The sequence below is a fragment of the Rhineura floridana genome, chromosome 4 (genome assembly GCF_030035675.1).
Source record: "Rhineura floridana isolate rRhiFlo1 chromosome 4, rRhiFlo1.hap2, whole genome shotgun sequence".
NCBI lineage: Eukaryota > Metazoa > Chordata > Lepidosauria > Squamata > Rhineuridae > Rhineura > Rhineura floridana.
Window position 1 is genome coordinate 30,578,962 of NC_084483.1, and position 25,732 is coordinate 30,604,693.

Below are 25,732 nucleotides of genomic sequence, written 5' to 3' on the forward strand. Positions count from 1 at the left end.
TATGTGTGAGCACACGTGCAGCAAGATCCATCATCCTTACACAAGTAGAAATGGCTATGGGTAAAGGGAGCAGTTGGGGGAGACGGGTGAGTTATGGGAGGGAGGGAGGGACCGGGTAGTCGTTTGATGCTGCAGCCTGCGCATGTATGCAGGGGAGTAAATCATGGCATGAAAAAAGTTTTTTGTGTCAATTGCACCGCACCCCCCATGCTTTCCTGGCTTCGAGGGAGCCCAGAGTGTATAACAACTAACAACTTCCACAGTCTATCTGTTGGGAGGAACCTCTCTATGGTTATCAGTGAGGGTAAGCCCTGCTGAGGCTTACTTCTGAGTAAATAAGGACTGGGTAGTACCAAGAGGCTGCAGAAGGCACACGCGCGCATACACTCTCTTCCACTAAAAATTGCATTTCATAAGTACTTTAAAAAGGGGGGTTGCCCCCCATGCTCTCCGCGCTTCAGCGTGCAACTAATAAGAAAAAAACCCTTCCTTTCTCCATCAGCAAAACTCCAGAGGGACTAAACAAGCAGATTTGGGTGTGGGGCCACAAGGAAACAGCGATACTAATCATTTGGATAGGAACGCCAAATGTGAATAGAAAACAGTGGGATTGAAGGGATTGGAAGGTAGGTAATGTAAACCCTGCAAACCTACTGTGATGGAAAATGCTGCATCTTTAATACGAGGTTCAGCTCTCGTGTGAACCAGGCCTTAGTTGACAGAGAACCAGAAGAACTATGCAATGAAGTCAGAGACATTATCAGGGAAGAATGCAAAAAGACAATACCTCTAGTTAAAAAGAGAGAAAGACCTCAATGTATGTGATGAAACTCTTAAAATGGTTAAAGAGAGAAGGAAAGCAAAAGCAAAAGGAGATAGAAACATGGTTAGAACCCTAAATGCAACAATACAGTGACTAGTATGTAGGGACAAAGAGAACTATTACAATAGTTATTGCATAGAAATAGAAGAGGACAACAAAAAGCGAAGACCAAGAGCCCTGTTCCAAAAGATTAGAGAAATTAAAGGGAAATTTAAACCAAGAGTAGGGATGTTGAATAATCAACAGGGGAACACACTGACTGACCGAGATAAAATAAAAGGAAGATGGAAGCAATACACTGAAGAACTCTATAAAAGAGATGCCAGGATGACAGATTCATTCACGGAGGAACCATATGATGAAGAACCAGAAATTTTAGAATGTGAGGTGAAAGCTGCTCTTAAAATACTTGGAAGAAACAAATCACCAGGAACAGATGGCATACCAATAGAGTTGCTACAAGCCACTGAGACTGAATCTGTCCAAATTTTGACAAAAATTTGTCCAGAAATATGGAAAACTAAACAATGGCCCACAGACTGGAAGCCTTCAATATACATCCCAATTCCAAAGAAAGGGGCTCCCAGGGAATGCAGTTATTATTAAACTATTGCCTTATATCCCATGCAAATGAAGTAATGCTTGAGATTCTACAACAGCTTTTCCCAACCAGTGTGCCTCCAGATGTTGTTGGACCACAACTCCCATCAGCCTCAGCCAGCATTGCCAATGATCAGGAAAGATGGGAATTGTGGTCCAACAACATCTGGAGGCACACTGGTTGGGAAAGGCTGTTCTACAACAAAGGCTCTTACTATATATGGAGCGAGAAATGCCAGATGTCCAGGCTGGATTTAGAAAAGGAAGAAGCACCAGAGATCATACCACAAACATACATTGGATAATGGAACAGACCAAAAAATTTCAGAAGGAAATCACCCTGTACTTTATAGATTACAGCAAAGCCTTTGATTGTGTAGATCATGAAAAACTCTGGAATGCTTTAATGAAATGGGGGTGCCACAGCATCTGATTGTCCTGATGTGTAACCTATACTCTGGACAAGAGGCTACTGTAAGGGCAGAATATGGAGAAACCAACTGGTTCCCAATCGGAAAGGGTGTGAGATGGGGGTATACTTTATCACCCTACTTGTTTAATCTATATAGATAATCTATATCTATATCATAAGGAAAGCAAGAAGGAGGTGTGAAAAGTGAAGTGAGAAATATCAATAATTTAAGATATCCAGACTATACCATACTACTAGCAGAAACCAGTAATGATTTGAAACGAATGCTGATGAAAGTGAAAGAGGAAAGCACAAAAGCTGAACGTCAAGAAGACTAAAGTAATGACAACAGAGTTATGTAACTTTAAAGTTGACAACGAGGACATTGAACTTGTCAAGGGTTATCAATACCTTGGCACAGTCATTAACCAAAATGGAGACAATAGTCAAGAAATCAGAAGAAGGCTAGGACTGGGAAGGGCAGCTATGAGAGAACTAAAAATAATCCTCAAATGCAAAGATGTATCACTGAACACTAAAGTCAGGATCATTCAGATGATAGTATTCCCGATCTCTGTGTATGGATGTGAAAGTTGGACAATGAAAAAAGCAGATAAGAGAAAAATCAATTCATTTGAAATGTGGGAGGGGAGTGCTGCGGATACCATGGACTGCGAAAAAGACAAATAATTGGGTTTTAGAACAAATTAAACCAGAGCTATCACTAAAAGCTAAAATGATGAAACTAAGGTTATCATACTTTGGACACATCATGAGAAGACATGATTCACTAGAAAAGACAATAATGCTGGGAAAAACAGAAGGGAGTAGAAAAATAAGAAGGCCAAACAAGAGATGGATTGATTCCTTAAAGGAAGCCACAGATCTGACCTTACAAGATCTGAACAGGGTGGTTTATAACAGATGCTATTGGAAGTCACTGATTCATAGGGTCGTCATAAGTCGTAATCGACTTGAAGGCACATAACAACATATGACCTGGGAGACCAGGGTTCAAATCCTCACTCAGCCATGAAGGTCACTAGGTGACTTCAGGCCAGTCACTATGTCTCAGCCTAACCTACCTCACAGGGTTGTTGTGATGATGAAATGGAGGGAAAGCCATGTTTACCACTTTGATCTCCTTGGAGGAAAGGTGGTATATAAATGTAAGAAATAAAATAAAATAAATATTTTGAGATATGTCATAAACCACATCGATATGCCCCACCCCAAAATAAACGGTATGTAAATTGTTGAAATGAAACTATTAAACAAATAAATATAGCATGATACCTATTTATTCAGCAATAGAGTTCTTGATCCAAAAGATTTCAGAACGATATTCCCTGATGACTGGAGTTTTCCTACTAGGTGAAAAAAACCTGAGATCCCATGAATAGCTGGGATCAGTAAAGCTTATGGCTGTTTTTCCAAATGCCTGATAAAGGGTCAGCGTGATCAGTCAGCAGGACATCCTCTTCTTTCCCCACCCTTACTTTTCCTTTGCTTTCTCCTCATCTTCCACGCTGTCTTCACCCTGGGCTGCTGAGAGCATTGCTGAGCTTTAGAACTATGCTAAATTTGCAATGAAGAAGTATCAAACAGACACAGAGCCCACCCCTGCGTTTACAAATGCATACACAGTTGTGCTGGGCAGAAAACAATCCTCCAGTTTCCTGAAAGTTTTCCTCTCCTCTGACCCTTTCTCAGGGCTCTTTAGAACTTCTTTATAAATTTGGTGGATGTGGGGTTGAGCTTACTTATCATTGCATGATAGCTGTGGGAGGTGCATTCCCCCCCCCATTTCCATTAAACATTTCTCTACAGCCTCCCCGGCTGCCTGTGCTTCGTGATCTGAAAAAGCCCCATGAGAGAAGCTACCTCATGTCTTCTGCAAGCTTTCACTGAAGTATAGGACAGCAGGGAGGCTGGCTACCAAGTGTCTAAAATTGGTGAACTCACTGATGTTGTTTTTAAGGGACGTCCTTTCTCTCCTTTTTTTCCTTCAAAAACTCTTTCCACACTAAGGTCTTTAAAAGTAAAAGCAGCTCACTTTTACAAAACTACAAAAAGCTGTCAGACACACAGGAGGCAGCCTCCTCACATTCCCTTGTTTCCAAGGACACCACGGGATTTTCAGGAAACAAGGGTACCCAGGAAGGCTGCTGAATGCAAACTACCAGAGATGCAATTTGTAGAATGAAAAGGACGTTCACAAACGCTCCGTGGCCACCCCTTTCACCTTGACAGGGAAGATACTTACTTCTTCATGCAGTTCATAGTTAAGGTATGGAACTCGCTCCCAGAGGAGGCAGTGATGGACACCAACTTGAACTTCTTTTAAAAAAGAAGATTAGACAAATTCGTGGAGGATAATGGAATCAAAGGTCACTAGCCACATATGTATTTCAGGAGAACATTTGCATTAAATACATATTATAATCTACATTGAACTATGGATTTTGATTACTTTAAAAACACGATGATTGATGTGGAACTATGGGTAAAAAGATTAGAAAGTGACAGGCATTGGAAAGAGATTCACACATCCTTAGCCAAGACTAGCTGGCATTAGAGATGGACAGATCACTCTGTTTGGCTTCCATGCCAGTTTGTGTTTATTCATAAGTCTGTTCCATCCCATTTCCACATTAATCATTATACAACTATGAGAGTAGCCAGCATGGATTTTTCACATTCTGCAATGTTAAACTGAAAATACCCCTCATGCCATTCTGCTCTTCTCATAAGCTCATTTCAAAACAAAACTTTACAAAACTTATAGTCCTGAACTCAGAAACACTGGCTTAACAATCCTCTACATTTTCATAGTAATATACAAAACAGTCAGAGAGAATCGAGAATTCAAAGTCTAAAACAAGAGAAAAAAATCCAGACCCCTGTTTTTTTCCGGTCAGTGGTCTCATAATTTGTTGAAATTAATTAAAAATCAGCCATGTTCACAGAGTACCTGTAATCCTATTACTGTCCTTGCCCTATATTCTGACCTTCATCTTCTAAAGTTTAAAAGTTTAAAAAATGCATGGGTGATTTTTAATTAATTTAAGAAATTTAACACTGGGGTCTATGACAGTGTGGCCATGCTCACTAAGAACCAAATGTCAGTATTCAAAAATCCAGACTCACAGCTGTTTGGCTTGGGTAATCAGGGGCCACACTCACACCAGACATTTATTCCACTTGAAACAGTCATGGCTTCTCCCAAAGAATCCTGGGAAGTGTAGTTTGTGAAGGGTGCTGAGAGGAGACTGCTATTCTCCTGACAGAGCTCCAGTGGTCAGAGTGATTCAATAGCCAACCCCTCTGACTGAAGCTCTGTGAGGGGAATAGAATGTCTCCTAGCAACTCTCAGCACCTGTCACAAATTGCACTTCCCAGGATTCTTTAAGGGAAGCCATGACTGTTTAAAGTGGAATAAATATCTGGTGTGGATGTGGCCAGTGCAGCTTTGGTTTAAATTTGGGTGGGAGACTACATGTGTTTGCTGTAGAATAAAAAGGTGGGGGAAACCCTGAAAAAACCCCAATACTGTTAACAATGTTTTCCTTTTGGAAAGGAAAGGGGCTTTCCCTCTGCCCAGTGCCTGCCCCCCAATCTCCTCCTTCCCTCCCCCTCCCTCTTCCCCCTCCCTCTTCCCCTCTCTCTGCCCCTCCCCCAGGTCAATTTTACCTAGCCTAAGCATGATTGCACAGGAGTAAATTCCACTGAACTCAATAAGCATGCAAATGATCAAACCTGCCCTCCCCTCCCCTTTCCTTCCCCTACTCTCCTCTCCTCCTCCCTTCCTTCTCCCCTCCACCTCCCCTCCCTCCCTCCCTCCCCCTTCTCCTGCTTCCTAGTGGTCAATTTCACCTATCGTAAGCATGCTTGCATGGGAGTAAATCCCACTGAACTCAATAAGCATGCAAATGATCACACCTGCCTTTCCCTTCCCCTTTCCCCCTCCCCCTTCCCAATTCTTCCAAGCTACACAGGAAATGGATTGCACTGAGACAGCTCAAAACGTATTGCACTCTCCTTTTGGAAGGTGAAAAATGAACCACGCTGTTAATATTACACACACCCATACACACGCTGCAACCCCCTGATGCTTAAAGAAGTAATGCTTTGGTGTGGTATTTGATGTACAATCAGCTATAAAATTTGAAATCTTGTATTTTCTTGGAAATGCAGCTTTGTGGACATTTTGTAATGCGTTTCTGTTTAGATATTTTTAATGGAATTGAATTTATTGATATTTAAATGAGACTGATTGCAACTCCAGACCATTCTCATAACAATCACTTTTTTTCTCCCGCACCCCCCAGTATTTACTTGTAATTTAACTGATGCTCTGATTATGCATTGCTTTGGTCTGTGTCTGTTTTCACCTTGTCTGTAACATAACATGCTGCTATCATTTCCAGGGTTCACAGGATCATGTCAGCACTTTTCAGTCAAAGGTCAGCCAAGCTAGCAAGGAAGGGTGATTAAACTGGACAATTGCATTCTCTCATACAAAGTTGTAGCTGAGCAATAGATTTAATATTTTTAGAGCATTGGCCTGTGCAAAGTTCAGCAAGCTGGTTGGTATAACATTATCAAAGTCATAAGGATGAGTAGCTTTGGATCGGATGAATGCCATTTTTTGTCCTCCTAAGATATCCTGATTTATATGATGCTTTGTTCTTTATCTGTATGTGCATATCCAGCAGTGCCATCCCCTTGTCCACATATTTTGCTATCTTCCCTTTCATCTTCCCGGTTTTCCATGATCAGTTCCTCTTTCCTTGATGTTATCTCTTCGCCCTGGATCCGTTTCAAAGTCACTCATTTTTCACTGGCTCATCAAACTGTGGTAACACATCTATTAATTGGCAACAAATGGATTAGGGAATGGGATTTTATTCTAAAACTGGATGAACCATAATATTAAGTATGGGACAGACAAATGACTGATCGTAAGGTGTAATTACCTATGATGTAACAAAAGCTGCTGAAAGGCAGGGCCAATCAGAGAGATGGGGAGGCAGGTGCCGCATTTGACCTGAGTATGAAACTCAAAGGGGGGTGTTAAAGTTAGACACATTAAGTTTTTGGCATTTGATAAATATTGCGACTTGTTTTTATGTGCATCAGATGAAATATGTAACATACTCAGCTTAGAGCTGCAGATTTAAGCAAATAAGAGGTGTGGTTTAGTAAAAGACATAATCTCCCCCAATAGAGTTAGAAAAGGGTTAGAAAAACATTTGTTAAATAATTAAAATAATCAAATTATGTCTCAATCCTTTTGGTGCCTTATTTTGTTTCCTTGGGTTGTCATTTTTAAATTTTTTATTATGGCTAGCGGCCTCAATAGCTGGAAGTGGCCCAGGCCTCTTTGGACGTGCTGAGAAGCTCAGAAAAATCAGCAGGGGGCTCATTGACCATGGTTTTTTGCTGGACTAGGTCTGTGCACTGGGTGTGGGGGTTGCACATTATAGTGGTTAGGTTCCTAACCCTTCAGGGTTGGTTTCATAAAGTAGCATTATGTGTCCAGCAAAAAACCCTATGGCTCTTGTACTCTGGGGTCCCACATTGTTTCATCTTATCCTCCATGCTCTTTAATGCCTATATGAGACCATAGTGAGGTGTCATCAGTACACTAATGACACTCAACTCTATTTCTGTCATCAGAGTCAGGTGAGGCTGCGCTTAATCAATGTCTCAACTTGGTAATGGACTAGCCCAGCCTTTCCCAACTAGTGGGCCACCAGATGTTGTTGGACCACAACTCCCATCAGCCTCAGCCAGCATTGCCAATGGTCAGGAAAGATGGGAATTGTGGTCCAACAACATCTGGTGGCCCACTAGTTGGGAAATGCTGGGCTAGATGAAGGCCAATGAACTGAAGTTGAATCCCAATGAAAAGGAGGCACTGGGTGGGTGGTTCTTGGGTCCAGGAAACTGGTATTCACTGTGCTCTGGATGGGGTTGCAGTTGTCACCTGCTCTAGGATCATGAATTGATGGAGGGTAGGCTAGTGAAAATAATAAATAAATAACAAAGTCATGTTATGCCTATGTCATTGCTATTAACATATTTAATTAATTAATTAATTAAATTATATAAAAAGAACCCATTCCCAGTCTCGTCCCCACCCCCAAATAAACAGATATCCCATAAACTTTGGTACTTTCCTGTAGTGTACAGAAATTTGGTATATAGCAACAGCTCTAGTGTTACAATGCCCACCATTCATCCCCAAACCAACACCCCTCAGCTGGTTCCCACCCCCTTGCTTTGCCCTATCAGTTTCACACTATACATATAAACTTCCAAACAAGAAGCCAACTAATTCCCCACCTGCACTATACGTTGAAAGCATTATGATACTACTTTTAACAGTCATGACTTTCCCCAAAGATTCCTGGGAATTGTCATTTGTTATGGGTGGTGAGAGTTGTGAGGAGACTCCTGTTCACCTCAGAGAGCTGCAATTTCCAGAGAGGTTTAACCAGACCCAGCGCTAGCACACAGCCAGGTTGGGCACTGGTCTGAGGGCCTAGGATCTCACACGGGGGCCCTCCCAGGATAGGCACAGACCAGCAGCGCAGAAGGGTATCAGTGGGCAGTGGCACAGGCAAGCCCCAGCCAGCTCCACAACAACAGAGACTGTCCTGCTCAGCTATGCCACTGCCAGCGAAGAGAAGAGGCAGGCCAGTTGCTAAGCAACTGCCCCCCTGTACTGAGTTTCAGGCATGGGAGGAGGGGAGGAGCTTACTGGCCTGTAGCAGCAGAAGGGAGGCAATGATGAGAGGAGGAAGGGGCTGAAAAAGAGCCTAACTATGTCTATTCGAAGGTCTGCTCAGAAGTAAGCCCTGTTGAATTCAGAAGGGCTTCCTCCCACGTAAATGTAGTTAGAATTGCAGCCTAAGAGTGGGCTGTGGAGCTTGGAGGGAAGATAAGAAGGCTTTCCTGATTTTCTTAGGCCTCAATCCAATCCAATAATGTCTACTCAGAAGTAAGCTCCAATGGGTTCAGTGGGATTTATTCCCAGGTAAATGCATTGGATTGCAGCTTAATTACATAATAATTATTGCCTCCCCACCTCCTTGTTCCTTTTGCCCCACTGATCTGATTGTTTGTTTGTTTGTGTTTGTGTGTATGTGTGTGTGTGTGTGTGTGTGTGTGTGTGAGAGAGAGAGAGAGAGAGAGAGAGAGAAGATCTTTCCTCTCCTTTTACAGGCAAACTTCCATTGTTCAGATCTGGTTGTGGTTGTTATGTGCCTTCAAGTCGATTATGACTTATGGCGACCCTATGAATCAGTGTCCTCCAAGAGCATCTGTCATGAACCACCCTGTTCAGATCTTGTAAGTTCAGGTCTGTGGCTTCCCTTATGGAATAGATCCATCTCTTGTTTGGCCTTCCTCTTTTTCTACTCCCTTCTGTTTTCCCAGCATTATTGTCTTTTCTAGTGATTCGTGTCTTCTCATTATGTATCCAAAGTACAACAAACTCAGCTCCATCATTTTAGCTTCTAGTGATACTTCTGATTTAATTTGTTCTAGCACCCAATTATTTGTCTTTTTCGCAGTCTATGGTATGTGCAAAGCTGTCCTCCAACACCACATTTCAAATGAGTTGATATTTCTCTTATCCGCTTTTTTCACTGTCCAACTCTCAGATCCATACATAGAGATTGGAAATACCATGGTCTGAATGATCCTGACTTTAGTGTTCAGTGATATATCTTTGCATTTGAGGACCTTTTCTAGTTCTCTCATAGCTGCCCTCCTCAGTCCTAGCCTTCTTCTATAATAAATAATAATAATAATAATAAAAATTTATTTTTGAGTCACCTATCTGTCCGGGTTGATGGACACTCTAGGCGACGTACAATAATATAAAAACACAGTATACATATCAAAAACAATAATCATAATCAATCGAAAACCACCTAGAATTAAAACAGCATAAAAACTAACCCACTCCAATTCCGTAGGCCTGCCTGAATAGCCAGGTCTTTAAGGCTCGGCGAAAACCGAGGGAGGGGGCATGTCGAAGATCAAAAGGAAGGGAGTTCCAGAGGGTGGGGGCCACAATCGAGAATGTGCTCTCTCTGGTCCTCACCAGCCTAGCTGTTTTAACCGGTGGGACCGAGAGAAGGTCTTGTGAAGCTGATCTCGTCAGGCGGCATAATTGGTAATTCTAGAGGCGCTCCTTCAGATAAACTGGGCCGAAACCGTATAGGGTTTTAAAGGTCAATACCAACACCTTGAATTGGGCCTGGTAGACAACTGGTAGCCAGTGAAGATCTATTAACACTGGAGTGATGTGATCACATTCTGATTTCTTGACTATTGTCTCCATTTTGGTTAATAACTGTGCAAAGGTATTGATAATCCTTGACAAGTTCAATGTCTTCATTGTCAACTTTAAAGTTACATAAATATTCCGTTGTCATTAATTTAGTCTTTTTGACGTTCAGCTGTAGTCCTGCTTTTGTGCTTTCCTCTTTCACTTTCATCAGCATTCATTTCAAATCATTACTGGTTTCTCCTAGTAGTATGGTATCGTCTGCATATCTTAAATTATTGATATTTTTCCCTCCAAGTTTCACACCTCTTTCACCTTGGTCCAATCCTGCTTTCTGTATGATATGTTCTGTGTATAGATTAAATAAATAGGGTGATAAAATACACCCCTGTCTCACACCCTTTCCGATTGGGAACCAGTTGGTTTCTCCATATTCTGCCCTTACAGTAGCCTCTTGTCCAGAGTATAGGTTGCGCATCAGGACAATCAGATGCTGTGGCACCCCCATTTCTTGTAAAGCATTCCAGAGTTTTTCATGATCTACACAATCAAAGGCTTTGCTGTAATCTATAAAGTACAGGGTGATTTTCTTCTGAAATTCCTTGGTCTGTTCCATTATCCAACATATGTTTGCGATATGATCTCTGGTGCATCTTCCCTTTCTAAATCCAGCTTGGACGTCTGGCATTTCTCGCTCCATATATGTTAAGAGTCTTTATTGTAGAATCTTGATCAGTACTTTACTTGCATGGGATATTAAGGCAATAGTTCAATAATGACTGCATTCCCTGGGATCCCCTTGCTTCCAGTCTATGGGCCATTGCGTTCTTTTCCATATTTGTTGACAAATTTTTGTCAAAATTTGGACAGATTCAGTCTTGGTAGCTTGTAGGAACCCTATTGGTATACCATCTGTTTCTGGTGATTTGTTTCTTCCAAGTATTTTAAGAGTAGCTTTTACGTCACATTCTAAAATTTCTGGTTCTTCATCATATGGTTCCTCCATGAATGAATCTGTCATCCTGCCATCTCTTTTATAGAGTTCTTCAGTGTATTGCTTCCATCTTTCTTTTATGTCATCTTGGTCAGTCAGTGTGTTTCCCTGTTGATTATTCAACACCCCTACTCTTAGTTTAAATTTCCCTTTCATTTCTCTAATCTTTTGGAATAGGGCTCTTGTTCTACCCTTTTTGTTGTCCTCTTCTATTTCTATACAATAACTATTGTAATAGTTCTCTTTGTCCCTATGTACTAGTCGCTGTATTGTTGCATTTAGGGTTCTGACCGTGTTTCACAGAATTCAATAAGTCTTTCTCCTGCTTCATTTCTGTCTCTTGAACCCCATTTTCCCACAGTTCCTAGTTCTCCTCTGTTCCCTACTTTTTCATTCCAGTCCCCCATGATTATCAACACATCTTGTTCAGGTCTGTACTGGGGCTTTTACATATGAACTTCCTCTCTCTCTCCCCGCTGCATCCCCACCACCTCAGTTGTAGCTGGGGACCTCCTATTATTATATTCATTTATATCTTACTTTTTCTATAAGGAGATCAAAGATGGTTCTTCCCTTTCCCGTTTTATCATCTCAACATCCATGTGAGGTAGGTTAGACTGAGAGATAGTTACTGCCCAAGGTCACCCAACGAGCTTCATGGCTGAGCTGGGATTTGAAAGCAGGTCTGGCAGGAGGTCCTAGTTATCATGTCTTTAACTTGGCAATGTGTACATTTAAAATGCCTAGTGGTAACACAGTATGTTCAGAGCCTAATAGTTTGTCCTTAGAAAGGCACTTATTTTCAGTCCTTCAAACAAAGCTCTATATTAGTAGTACTAAGAGCATTAAATCTCCACCAGTGCTGTGTGTTTATTCTGCATTAGACATCAGAGGTGATTCCTCCTATTAGACATTTTTATGAGGGTTTCAGATGGACTGAGGCATGATGGAGCATTGTCTGCATCTGTGTTTATATGGGTCCAGAGTATCTGAACGTTTCTCTACATGTAAGCCCCGTGATGTGGAAGTATCTTTTAGTGTCATTTTTGTACACTATACACTTAACATATGGTGAATTGTAGCTGAATTGTTGTGAATGCTTTTTTTTTTTTGCGAAATGGAATCTTAACTTTTAAAAAATAGTATTTGTTTAAGAGGGCAGCCTTTCATCTACTGGTCTGTCCTTGGCTTGCCCTGGTGCTCTGATATAACTGTGCCACGTGGCAATGAGGAGTTTTAAGATTAATTCTAGAATGCCTCTAATATCTCCCCACAGTTGAGTAAGTTGTGAGTGCACAGAAGGTCCTTCAGGTTCAGTCCCCAATGGCATCTGCAGGTAGGAGAGATGCCATCAGGGACTGAACCTGAGAGACCTTCAGGGAGAGACTCCTGCCTCAAACTCTGAAGAGCTGCTGCCAGTCAGTGTAGACAGTACTGGGCTAGATGGACCAACAATCTGACTCAGTATAAGACAGCTTCCTATGTGAGTAGAAAATCCTGGTGGAGAGTTAAAATGTCTATTTGAAGTGCTTTTTTCAAAGATCTTTGCAAATGACAGGAAAGGATTGATGCAACCCCACTCCACACAGACACTTATTTGTCTGTGAAAACATTAAAGTAGAGAAGCCAACAGAAACAGCGAAAAATGAGAATTATTTCTCAGTACATTTTGTGGAAGATCCCAGGCTCTGATACTATTCATATAATCTGCCTATCATTAACATGGTAAACCAGAATAAATTCTTAGGAGCTGAGGCCTACAAATAGGTAAATTTACCCAACAAATTAAAGTAAATCAAAATTTTGTATTTTTTATTTTATAACAGGGTTGCAATATTGATGAAGATTTGTTTTTTTTAAAGGAGTGGGGCCACAAGGGAGGAGGAATGTGGTTTGAGGAGGAAAAGGAAGGGACAAGGACCCTTGGATACCCTGTGCTCAAGGACCCCCAGAAACCTGGAGCCGGTCCTGGGTTTAACAACCAATCCCTCTTCCAGGGGCCCAAGAGAAAGGGTAGACTAACCGGGAGAGAACCAGAAGGAAGACGGAACAAAAAAGGATAAGACCCAGGGGGGGAAAGAAAGGGGGGAGAAGGGGAGTAAAACCCCGAATTTCCAGTTTATAGATAAGATTAGTCCAGGGGTTCCTGTGGTATGTCTCAATAGAAAGCACCTGTTTTCACATCAGTCAACATAGAAACTGAGAAATTCTTGCCGTAAATTTTTTGTAATTTGATGTATTTTTGTCATGACCTGAATCCACTTGTTTACTGAGGGTTTTTTTGTCTGCTCTTCAGTTCTGTAATATGGTACATTTGGCAACTAATGTCAGGTTTGTTGTGTTGTGATTGAGGTGCTTTGGGCATATTTACATGGAAAAGCAGCATACAAATTGAAATAATACACAAACAAATACTAAAAATTACCCCTCCGAGTTCAGTGAAACCTATTTCTATGTAAATGTACATAGGATAGCATATCGTTAAGGTGTCACAGCAATTATTTGCCCAAATTCAGCAAGGGAAATCCACATAGGGAAGTAGCCTTCTGTGAGCAGCCGATATGGTCTGAAGGCATATGAGGCTAGCACTCTGCTAAAGCTAAGCAGGGTCAGGTCTGGTGGGTACCTGGATGGGAAACCGCCTGGGAACCATATGTAAGCTGCCTTGGGTTTCTATGATGAAAAGAGAGGCGGGGTATAAATGTAATAAAAATAAATAAATAAATATGGATAGCAGTGCACATCTGGATGCATATCTGAATGGACAACCACATCTGTATCACAATCCTCTGCTGGGCCACCTGGATGTATCTCTTGATGTGGATTTCGAAGGCTACCGGTGCATGACTATTAGAGCCATTCTCTATGCGAAGCTGCATTTAGTGCACTATTAAAGCAAATAAATTGCTTCTTCACCCCAACGTATTTATTTTAACCATAAAAGAGGGTGCTCTGTCAAATTGTAGCATTTCCCTGCTAAAGCAGCCTCATCCCTGTGTGTAAATCAGTTGCAGGCCCTTCCCTAAGCCACTGCCCCAATTACAAGGCATTTCAGAGCATGGGCTTCCATCTCTGGGCTTTGGCAGCTTCAGCTGCTCACAGCTGCTTTCAATGTAACTGATACTTAATGCTGCTTGCACCTAACTGGCACTTAACACAATTGCCTGAAGATCTTCTTGGCATGCGAGTGCATCCTTCCCTTCATTCTTAGCCACTCATGAGTGATCCCTGAGAAGACCAGCTTCTATTTATTAGTTAAAACAGAGAGGGAGAATCCTCAGTCAGGGAGATGATTGGCAGAGCATAATGTATTCTAGTACAATTACCGAGGGCTGAAAAAAATTACAGCAGCAAGGTTTAGTGTCCTCAGAGTGGCTCATTAGCTTCTTTCCACAGGAGTGTTTGTTGGGGACACTGTGCACTTCTGTTCCTTCAGCCCTCAAGGTTCTTAGGTTGGGTACCATTAGGAACAGTGGAAGCTGCCTTATATCAAGTCAGACCATTGCTCCATCTGGGTCAGTATTGCCTACACTGACTATCAGTGGCTCTTGAGGGTTTCAGGCAGCAGCCTTTCCCAGCTCTACCTGGGGCTTGCACTTAGGACCTTCTGCGTGCAAAGCTGAGACTCTATCATTGAGCCATGTTCCTTCCTAGCCACTGACTTATGCTCCTTCCTAGTTAGTTTGGACAAATTATCTTGGCTACGTTCGAAGAGCACAAAGTGGAAGAAGAGATTATTGATGTTCACTGTATATCAGAGACGGAGAGCCTGTGGTCCTCCAGACTTTGGAGCACAATTCCAATCATTCCATACCATTGGCCGTGCTGACTGGACTTTGGCATCCAACAACATCTAGAAAGCCACATGTTCCCACCCTGGCTATAAGTTTAATGTTGCCTCAGCAATGTCTACTCAGAAGTAAGCTTAACTGAGTCTGTATAAGATTGAAGAGAGAGGGTGTGCTTAACTATGTTTGTTGGGTTTGGGACTGCAGCTTCAGCAGTGTTTGCAAGTGGGAACCCAGTGCTTTTCAGACAGCTGTTTCTGAATAATTGAAAAGAACACATTTTACACTTATTTGCACTCACACTTCCTTCATGGTGGATGAAAGAATCATTTTATAATTAGCATTTTATATTCCCCCTTTCATTATCATTTCCCGCCTTCATCTTTATCCTAGTCTGTATCTGTATTTGAGTTTTTTTAAAAAATATGAAATTGTTTTAATTGTTTCTATATATAAAACTGTTTTAAATTGTTTTTACATATGTTGTTGTTATGTGCCTCCAAGTCGACTATGACTTATGGCGACCCTATGAATCAGCGATCTCCAAGAGCATCTGTCATGAATCACCCTGTTCAGATCTTGTAAGTTCAGGTCTCTGGCTTCCTTTAAGGAATCAATCCATCTCTTGTTTGGCCTTCCTCTTTTTCTACTCCCTTCTGTTTTTCCCAGTATTATTGTCTTTTCTAGTGAATCAGGTCTTCTCATGATGTGTCCAAAGTATGATAACCTCAGTTTCATCATTTTAGCTTCTAGTGATAGTTCTGGTTTAATTTGTTCTAACACCCAATTATTTGTCTTTTTCGCAGTCCATGGTATCCGCAAAGCTCTCCCCTTTTACGTATGAAAGTGTTTTTAATGGTTTGACATATGAACGTGTTTTTAATTGTTTTTTACATTGTTAAAATTGTTCTTATATATGAAAAATCTGTAATTGTTTGTATTTCTGATGTTTTTTATTGTGAGATATGTTATGGGAAGTGATTCATAAATGAATATAAATAAATAAAATAAATTTTGTCCTTCTGTCAAAGTACAACTGGACTTTATAACCAAAAGAGACGTCTAAAATGAAAGGGACTGAAGTATCTTTCATTGTGTCTATGAGAGGATGGAGTTTCATAATTGCTTGAACAGCCACTGAAAATATTGCTGTACGCACACCAAAAGAATAATGAAGAAGTAAGATCTCAAAGGATCTAGGAGATTGTAATGGAGTCAATAAATTTAAAAGGAGGCAGTGTGTTTAGAAATAGGTAATGGACGATATGTCCCATGTTAGAAACCAATATGCTAGAAAGGGCTTCCAGAAACCACATCTATTCAGTAACTTAGAAGCAAATAGGATATGAAAAAATTCCTACCCCCCACCCCCACCCCCACCCCCACCCCCACCCCCACCCCCACCCCCACCCCCACCCCCTGGACATCTGCCTTGACCACATTTTCACTCTGGGTGAAGATTTAAAGGAAAAGAAGTGATGAGTACTTGCTACAGACCATTGAGTTTCACTGCCTGATGTTCTTTGTGGTTTGAGTCAGCAAACCCTCCCAATTTGACCTTTACAGTCCTCTCCACCTCATGTACTCCACCTGCTCTTTCTGCACCTTTTTATCTGCAACAGTACTGACCTGGCTGCAGTCCTGGTCCCACATGCAGGCAGTTAAGCCAGTTGGGTTCAATAGGACTAAAGAGTAGCAGATAGGTGCAGGACTGTGTCCCTGGTCTACAGCTTTTGAATGTATAATATTTGGAGATCAGGAGAGGCAGCTGAGGTATTGAACTGGTGCTTGGAGGCACCGATGGACTGGATGTGGGCCAATAAAGTGAGGGTGAATCCTGAAAAGACAGAGGTGTTATGTGTCCAGATGTCTCATGGCCAGGAGGTGGGAAGATGGCCTTTTCTGGATGGAGTTGCTTTTTCCTTGAAGGAGCAGGTCCACAGTGTTTGGGTATTCCTTGATCCAACACTTTCACTAGAGGTTCGGCTGGTCTCAGTGGCTAGAAGTGGGGCTGCCCTTGAAGATGACTAGGAAACTTCAACTGGACCAAAATGCAGCAGCCAGATTACTGGTGGGGGTTCCTTTTAGAACTCATACAACCCGTTTTAAAACAGCTACGTTCATTGCCAGTTCGTTTCCGGGCCCAGTTCAAGGTGCTCACGTTATTGTTTAAAGCCCTAAATGACTTAGGACCCAAAGACCACCTCCTTCACTACAAACCCTCTCAGGTGTTGAGATCAGCAGAGGCCCTTTGGGCAGTTCTGCCACCCTCGGAAGTTTGGGGGGTGGCCCGGGAGTGGGCATTCTCTGTGGTAGCCCCTAAGCTGTGGACCTCCCTCCCCACCGAGGTGCATCTGGCAATTTCGCTGTACAACTTTCAGCGAATCCTGAAGACACACCTCTTTACCCTGGCCTTCGACACCTGAGATTTATATTTTTAGGACCCACCCAATTTTCAGTGATGTTGTTAGGTTGTTTTGAACTGTTTTAATTAAGTGGTTTTAAAATGGTTGTAACCCATCCTGGGACCTCTGGGTGAAGGGAGATAATTAATTCTAATAATAATAATCCATGAATATTTATTAGGGTTTTTTTAAAAAAAAAACTGTACTGCTTTTAGACAGAGCTTAAAATACAAAATGTTGCACCGTGGACTGTTCCTGTTCAAGATGCCAGCCAGCCAGCCAGCCAGCCATGCTCTTCTTCAGAATATTCCATTCCATTCCATTTACCACCACCACCACTGGTTTTCTCTCACCAGTCAGTCATTCCATACCACTGAGCATGCTCAGTTCTCCTCCTCAAGCTGTTTTTGAGTCTTTTCCCCTAAAGGTTGTTTGTAGTACTATTGTAAAACTTGGGGTTTCCCTCACATCCCCCTCTTGTTTGTGGAGAGTGCCATTTTGATCACATAAGCATCCACCACACTTGGAGAATGAGGTTGCATTCAGACATGAGGTTTATTGCGTAAATATTTCTGATTATAGTCCCAAGCTTCTGTCCCAATCTCTAACGTTCCTTTCACACTGCAGTACCTGTTGCATGATGGAACTCTGGCTTTGTAGCTGATATACTGCCATATCGCGCTACACCGCTGGGCACAGCATGACACAATAATGAATATCATTGGACATTATTATTCTTTATTTATTAATTTTATATCCCACCCTTCCTTCTGAAGGAGCCCAGTGCAGCAAACACCTTGTAATCCTGATCTCTTCGATATAATGCAGAAACTACCAAAATCAATAAAATATGGATGACATAGAATAATTATAATGAAAAGACAAGCAAACACAGCAATGAGCCCCTGCCTGTGTGTGTGCAATACCATTCGCCTTTTGGTCCACAGCATCAGATGAATTCCCTCCAGCTGACTGGTAGCTGGAGTTCGGCCTCTTTCTGCTCCCCCCTCCCCCTGGAGCCTTGAAAAGAAGTCAGTTCCTGGAAGAGAAAGAGGCCTTTGATTTTCCACTGTCCTCTCAGATCTATTGAATTCACCTCTATCGCACACATTCCTCTCCCTTCCTCGGGGAATGAAAGTCTCAAAGCGGCAACTTCTCTTGTTCTTGTGAACAGGAGAACTGAAACATGCATGAAGCAAAAGAGAAGAACATTTCAAAAGAGGTTGTTGTCAGAGTTTGCAGCCAAGTAAGGGCTGCTGAGTTATTGCCTTGGGTTTCCTAGGCAAGGCGGTATGGAAAACACCACCCGCTTCTTAAGCCTATTTGCTTACAGAGTTGGGCACATCCCGAAACACCTTGCTTTGTTATTCTGATTGCCACCTTGGCCAATACAAGTCGTAAGGAACTGCATTAGGAACATAAGAAGCTGCCTTATATCATTGGTCCATCTTGCTCAGTATTGGCTACAGTGACTGGCAGCGGCTTTCCAGGGTTCGAGACAGGAGCCGTTCCCAGCCCTACCTGGAGATGCCAGATATTGAACCTGGGACCTTCTCTGTGTAAAGCAGGTGCTCAGCCACTAAACTGCATCCCTTCCCCCATCTCCCCAACAGAGTCACTCCCTTTCCCTTGTGCCAAGTCTCTCCCCCTCCGCGTGATCTAAAATCATAGCTACTATTCCTTTCCTGAGTAATCCTATGCTAAGTCTTGCTGCGTCCATTCTTCAATATTAGAGAAACCCACATTCTTTACTACTGCTGTTACCAAAGGCTCTGGCTACCTCCCAGCTTGGTTTAATATCGATTGTTATAATACTCTTGGCCTTCCTTGTTATCACACTTTCCACACATTGGCCCACGTCACATATTTAGTAGCAGTTTGAGAGTCATTTCCCCTGTGGTGAGATACCAAACCACTATGGTACTAAAGGGGTTCAGATGTGTCCTTCTATTGTGCCAGCTGCCCCTTCTTACGTGGATTAACTCTGTGCATGCACCAGAGCTTGGAAAAGTTACTTTTTTGAACTACAACTCCCATCAGCCCAATCCAGTGGCCATGCTGGCTGGGGCTGATGGGAGTTGTAGTTTAAAAAAAGTTACTTTTCCAACCTCTGGCATGCACTTACGTACATGCATAGAGCCCCTTCACATACTGGCTGAACGCGTAGATGGAAAAGGGGCATTGGCACGGGTTAGGCCTACAAGGCCTTGCAACCCCCCTTGTATGTTCTCTCTCTCTCTCTCTCTCTCTCTCTCTCTCTCTCTCTCTCTCTCTCTGTGTGTGTGTGTGTGTGTGTGTGTGTCTGTCTGTTTGTGAACCCCCTGCTATTACACTTGCCCATCTTCAATGAATGGTGAGAACTTTGGGGGTTGCATTGCTTACCTGCATTTGATTTCCTTTGGAAGGAGATCACTGATGGTTTATGGTGGTTTGTAATATTTGTTTATTTACAAATATGCAGCTTGAGCATAGATGGAAACTTAAATAGTAAATTCCAATACCCCGTATCAAGTCACCAGACATTCCTGCATCCCCGGATGCTGTCAGCTGACAGAGCTCCCCCAAATGCTATTCACTGTGTCTCTTCCTCTGGGTCAGGGGTGGGGAACCTCTTCCAGTCTGGGTGCCAGACCTGGAGGTGACCAACCTTCTGAGAGCTAAGTGGTGGGTGGGGCAAAAGTAGGCAGAACAAAAAGGAAAAAGATCTTAAGAGAAAAGCAAAAGACACACACATTACAGTATTCATGACTACTCTGAAGTAAGAGCCAGTGAGAAGCAAGCACCACAGGTCTTTCCGCAATTGATGGCAGATGATTGGCAGGTGGGCGTGGTTTGCCCAGGCCAAATTAGGCACATGGTAGAGGTTCTCCACCTCTGCCCTGGGTCTTTCTTGAAAACTGCAGTATATCTCTCCAAGTTCTCTACTGTTTTCCCACTCACACACACCAAACTTGTCCACTCCTGCTGGCTGCAATGGTGGTGGTAAGGATGAATCATCTTCTCCAACCATATCCTAGTCCTCCCAGACCATTTACCTGTATTTTGCCTAATAGAAGATGTGCCTGGCAACTTTGCCAGGACTAAAAAGGAATATTTGCAGACATTCTGACCCCATTAACTCTTTCCTGTCCGAATCCAAATCTAACAACAGCATGTCTATGAATACTGTAATAAGGTGAGTAGAGTCAGTCGCTGGCAACCTTCCCAGCCAGCCATCATCCAGCTGAGAGGAACGGTCACGAGACTGACCCACATGATTTTTTCTGCCCTAATGGCAAAGTGTTCATATGCACAGTGCCTCCTAATAGGAAAAATGTCTCCCATGCTGCTAATGAAACATGTGAAAGGGATCTTAGTCTCTTGTACCACTATCCTTAACCTCCTCTTTTCCATTGGCTCAATTATTGCCGCCCTGGGCTCCTATTAGGAGAAAGGGTGGGATATATATAATACCTTTTCAGTATCAAGTTCATTGTAAGCTGTTATTACCTGTCTTCAAATCTTTTCATTTTCTCACTTTTCTTTACCTTTTTTCTCTCTGTCCTACTATTTATTAGGCATTACAATTTTATCTCATGCTTCCTTCAAGATGCACAAATCCATATTGTCCAAAGCAATTTTATCCTCACAGCAACCCTGTCAGATAAGTTAGGCTGAAAGGTAGTGACTGGCCCAAGATCATCAATGAGTTTTGTGGGTATGGCCCATTCCACAGCCTTTTGTTTTCAGGAACCAACCATCTTATCAGGATCAGCGGCGTCACTAGCTGGAGTGCGGGGGGGGTGCGGACCCCCGGTGCGTGCCATCCCAGGGGCATGGACGAGGTGGCTGGGCTTGCGTGCGTGCACTCGAGGCCAGCCACCCCATCCATGCCCCTGGGAGGGCGCGCGCCAGAGGGGCACCCAGCCAGAGAAGGCCTGGGAACGCCGGCGCGCCTCCCTCGCCGCGCTGACGCTGCTCCTGGTCTCACCCGCCTGCCCGCCTCCGAGGAAGAGTTGGAGCAGCCTTGCCGTGCAACAGCGTGGGGCGGGGCGGCTCTGGGTGTCACCCTCCTCATGGTGACACCCGGGTGCGGGCCGCACCCTCCGTACCCCGGTAGTGACGGCTCTGATCAGGATATCCTTTTCCATCTCTTGACTTTACCACTTTTCATTAACTGAAACTTCCTATCAGAATTCTATACCCCCTGTTATTTGGATAGCCTCATTGCTCTTCATGTTTATTTATTGATTAGATTTTGTTTTTAAAAGTATTGAATAAAACAAAGTATATATGTTTACAGACAACTGCAATAATTTATTTCAGGATACTTTTCATAAAACATACCTTAATACAAATGTTAATATAATAAAATGTTAACTCAAATATTAATAAATATTAGTAAAATAAAATAAAATTTAGACCAATTATACTAACATCTTTTAAATCTATTGCTTCACAGAAATATCTGATAATCATGACTCATTATGTCCATCAAAAGTCTGCCAGACTCTGAAGAGAAGAAAAGACTGACCATAGAAAAGCACAGCATGCTATTGTTCTTTTGGGATCTTCTGGTTTGCTATAGGTTCAATAAAAGCATACCAAAATGTATACAATTTGTCTTTTTTATTTATTCCCTAAATAGTCTCACTTCAGTGGTTAGCTTCTACAAAACAACTGAAACGTAAACCTTTTCATACTATGCCTCTATGGAGAGGCCTTCCAAATATTTGTTGTGGCACCAACCATTTGGAATTCCCTCACCTTAAATATTAGACCGGCATCATGTGTTATCTTTTCAGTGCCTACTGAAGACCTCCCTCTTTCAACAAGCCTTCTAAGTAGAGACCTTATCCCTGTCTGTGTCTGTGCTGGAATTGCTTTCTAAGATATTTTTAAAATTGTTTTTAAAAGATGTTTTCAAGTTGTTGTTTTAATATGTTTTAAAGTCTTTTGTTTTCAGGATGTTTTCAAGTGCTTTTAGTGTTTTTGTTTGCCACTCTGGGCTCTTTCTGGAAGAATGGGTGGGATATAAATATAATGAAGAATAAGAATATTTCCAGTGTCTGTAGATTAATAGTCTTGCAGCCATTAAAACAAATCCAGCTAAACCTTTGTTCTGTTTATATCAGTCCCAATGGGACCACTAGTGATAACAAATCCTTTGTTGTTATCTGATTCATTTCACTGAAAACAGATTCCATACAGGAGGCTACTTTGGGACATTCCCAAAAGAGGTGAAAATACGTTCCTTTATGCCTTCCACATTGTCAACATTTGGGGAAGATGTTTTTAATGTATGTGAATAACTGTAGGAGTGTACAACTAAACAATCTTTGTTCAAATGCAAACAGATTATACATTCATTGAATGTAATGTGTGAACACCCCTTTTGTGATATTTTATTGGGATTATATTGTTGCTATGTTACAGTATGTTTGAGATTTTGTTTTGAAGGGAAAAGTGGTCTAAAATGATTTTAAATGAATTGAATAAGTAAAAACTATCTCTGCTTTCTTATTGTATGTTATAAGCCTCTACATGCCAAAGGCAATTTAAACCTCGTGTATGAAAACATGCTAAGCCTATAACTTTATGGTGACCCCCTCCTTGTGTTGAGTATCTGAGCATGAATGCAGCACAAACCTGGTAATGTTTATTTAGAAGTCCCCTCAGTTCAATGGAACTTAAGTTCTAATAAGAATTGCAACCTTAGGACAAACTATCACGTCCTGTCTTCTGTTATGTGTCTCCAAAGCCCAGCTTCTGCTTCTTCAATACTATTTCCCCTTTCTGGGCAAGGCTCTTGAAAGGGTGATTGCCAACCAGATCCAGGTGCTCTTGGAGGAGATAGATTTTCTAGATCCATTTCAGTCGGGATTTAAACCTGGTTTTGGTATGGAAACTGCCTTAGTCACCCTGTACCAGCCTTTCCCAACCGGTGTGCCTCCAGATGTTGTTGGACCACAACTCCCATCAGCCTCAGCCAGCATTGCCAATGGTCAGGAAAGATGGGAATTGTGGTCCAACAACATCTGGAGGCACACTGGTTGGGAAAGGCTGCCCTGTACGATGACCTGTGTTGGGAGAGAGAGGGAATGTGGCTCTGTTGATCCTCTTTGGTCTCTTGGCAGCTTTCTATACCATCAACCATGGTATTCTTCTGGGGCAACTGTCTGAGTTTGCTATTGGGGGCACCACATTGTGGTGGTTCCATTCCTACTTGGATGGCCGGCTCAGAAAGGTGGTTCTTGGGGAGCACTGCCTGACTCTAAGGTTCTCCAGTATGGGATCCTATAGGGCTTGGTTCTGTCTTCCATGCTGTTTAACATCTACATAAAACTGCTGAGTGGGGTCATACAAAGTTTTGGAGTGCATTGTCATCAGTATGCTGATGACATGCAGCTCTATTTCTCCTTTTCATCTTCTGCAGGTGAGGCAGTGGATGTGCTGAATCAGTGCCTGGTTGCAATAACAGACTGAGTGAGGGGCAATAAACGGAAAGTTAATCCAGTCATGACTGAGATGCTGTTGGTGGGTGGTTCCTCTGACTGGCTGATTGGTGTGCAGCCTGCTGTATATGGGGACACAGTCTGAAGGAGCAAATCTATTGCTGTCACTTAAGGCACAGGTAGCCTTGGTGGAGTGCCTTCCATCAGCTTAGGCTGGTGGCCCAACTATGACCCTATCTGGGCAGGGATAACTTGGCTACACTAATCTATGCTCTAGTAACCCCAAGGTTGGATTATTGCAATGTGCTTCACATGGGTCTGCATTTGAAGACAGTTTAGAACAGCCTTTCCCAATTAGTGGGCCACCAGATGTTGTTGGACCACAACTCCACCAGCCTCAGCCAGCATTGCCAACAGTCAGGAAAGATGGGAATTGTGGTCCAGCAACATCTGGTGGCCCACTAGTTGGGAAAGGCTGGTTTAGAAGCTTCAGTAAGTGCAGAATATGGCTATCCAACTGTTGATAGGTTTGAGGCTGTTGTAAAGTGTCACTTGCATACATCCTAGCTTTAACAGTATTGTTACTACCTGTATTTCTGGCATTTATTTTACCTCTGACCCAGGGCCGGATTATCCATTAGACTTAGTAGGTTGAAGCCTAGGGGCCCGGAGCTCTTGTGGGCCTGCGATCCACGGAAGCAGGACAGGAGATGCGGATCGTGGGACAAGAGCTTCCGAACCGCCCGCCATCCTCCCACTTCACTTACCTTTTTCTCTGCTGTTTTTTGCGGTTTCCATCAATCAAGATGGCGGCTGAGGTTTCCCTAAGGGGCTGAAGCATCTGCCGCCATCTTGGTTGATGGCACGCATGCGTGCTACATGTGCGCATTGCTGCCATCAACCAAGATGGCGGCAGAGGCTTCAGCCCCTTAGGGAAACCTCGGCTGCCATCTTGATTGATGGCAAACCTGTGCACGCAGCCACAAAAAGAGTGGAAAGGTAGGTGGAGCGGGGGGGATGGGATGGGATGGGACGGTGGGCAGTTCAGAATCAGCCTAGGGGCCCTCCTCAGCTTAATTAGGCCCTGCTCTGACCTCAGTGCTTACAACTCTGCCACCTCCATTTGCCACCATGTATATTTGCATCTGGGGATGATGTTTCATGCATCTGATGAAGTGGACTCAGGTTTAGGAAAACTTATTCCATAATAAAAATTGTTACTCTTTTTAAGTTGCTACAAGAGTCATTGTTGATTTTACCAAAATTAAGACTTTTTAAAAAGAAAAGCAGCTTGAGGCTGGGGCGTCACGAGGGGGGTGCGGGGAGTGCAGACTGCACCAGGTGACACCATCAGAGGGGGGTGATTCTCAGCTTTAATTTAAAAAAAATTAAGTTTCTAGGTGGTCCAGTTCTCGAGATATACATAAAAACGTCAACCGCCCCTGTTAAATCTTTTTTTAAACTACTGTATAGCACTTCATAGCTTTAACCCCGCCCGTTCAGGATTGCAGCCAATCAGTGAAGTGTTTGTTTGACCTGTGGCAGTGTCCGCAAAACCTCATTGCAAGGCCAGAAAATGGTGGTTTCCCTCCCTGTTTATCTGAACATCTCATAAATTGGGTAAGTATATACATTTCAGTTTTTTCCCCTCTTGTGTGTAGGAGTCATATCCTGGGCAGGGTTTTGAAAACCTTCCCAATACTTGCTTTTGTGGGGGTAAAAGCATTGCTAATCCCATATCTTCAGAGTAAATCCCATTGAATTCAATAGGATTTACTTTTGAGTAGACATGGTTATGAATGTGCTGAAAATCAATGGGACTTTGGAGTGAATGTAAAAAAGAATTGTGTTTGTGTTCTCTTTCTGTCCCCCCCCCTCCAGTCCTATTTTAAAGCAAGTAGGCAGGGCTTACTTAGGTATTACAGTTTTTATTCAGTAGGAAACTAATACTGATTTTTAAAAAACTAATAC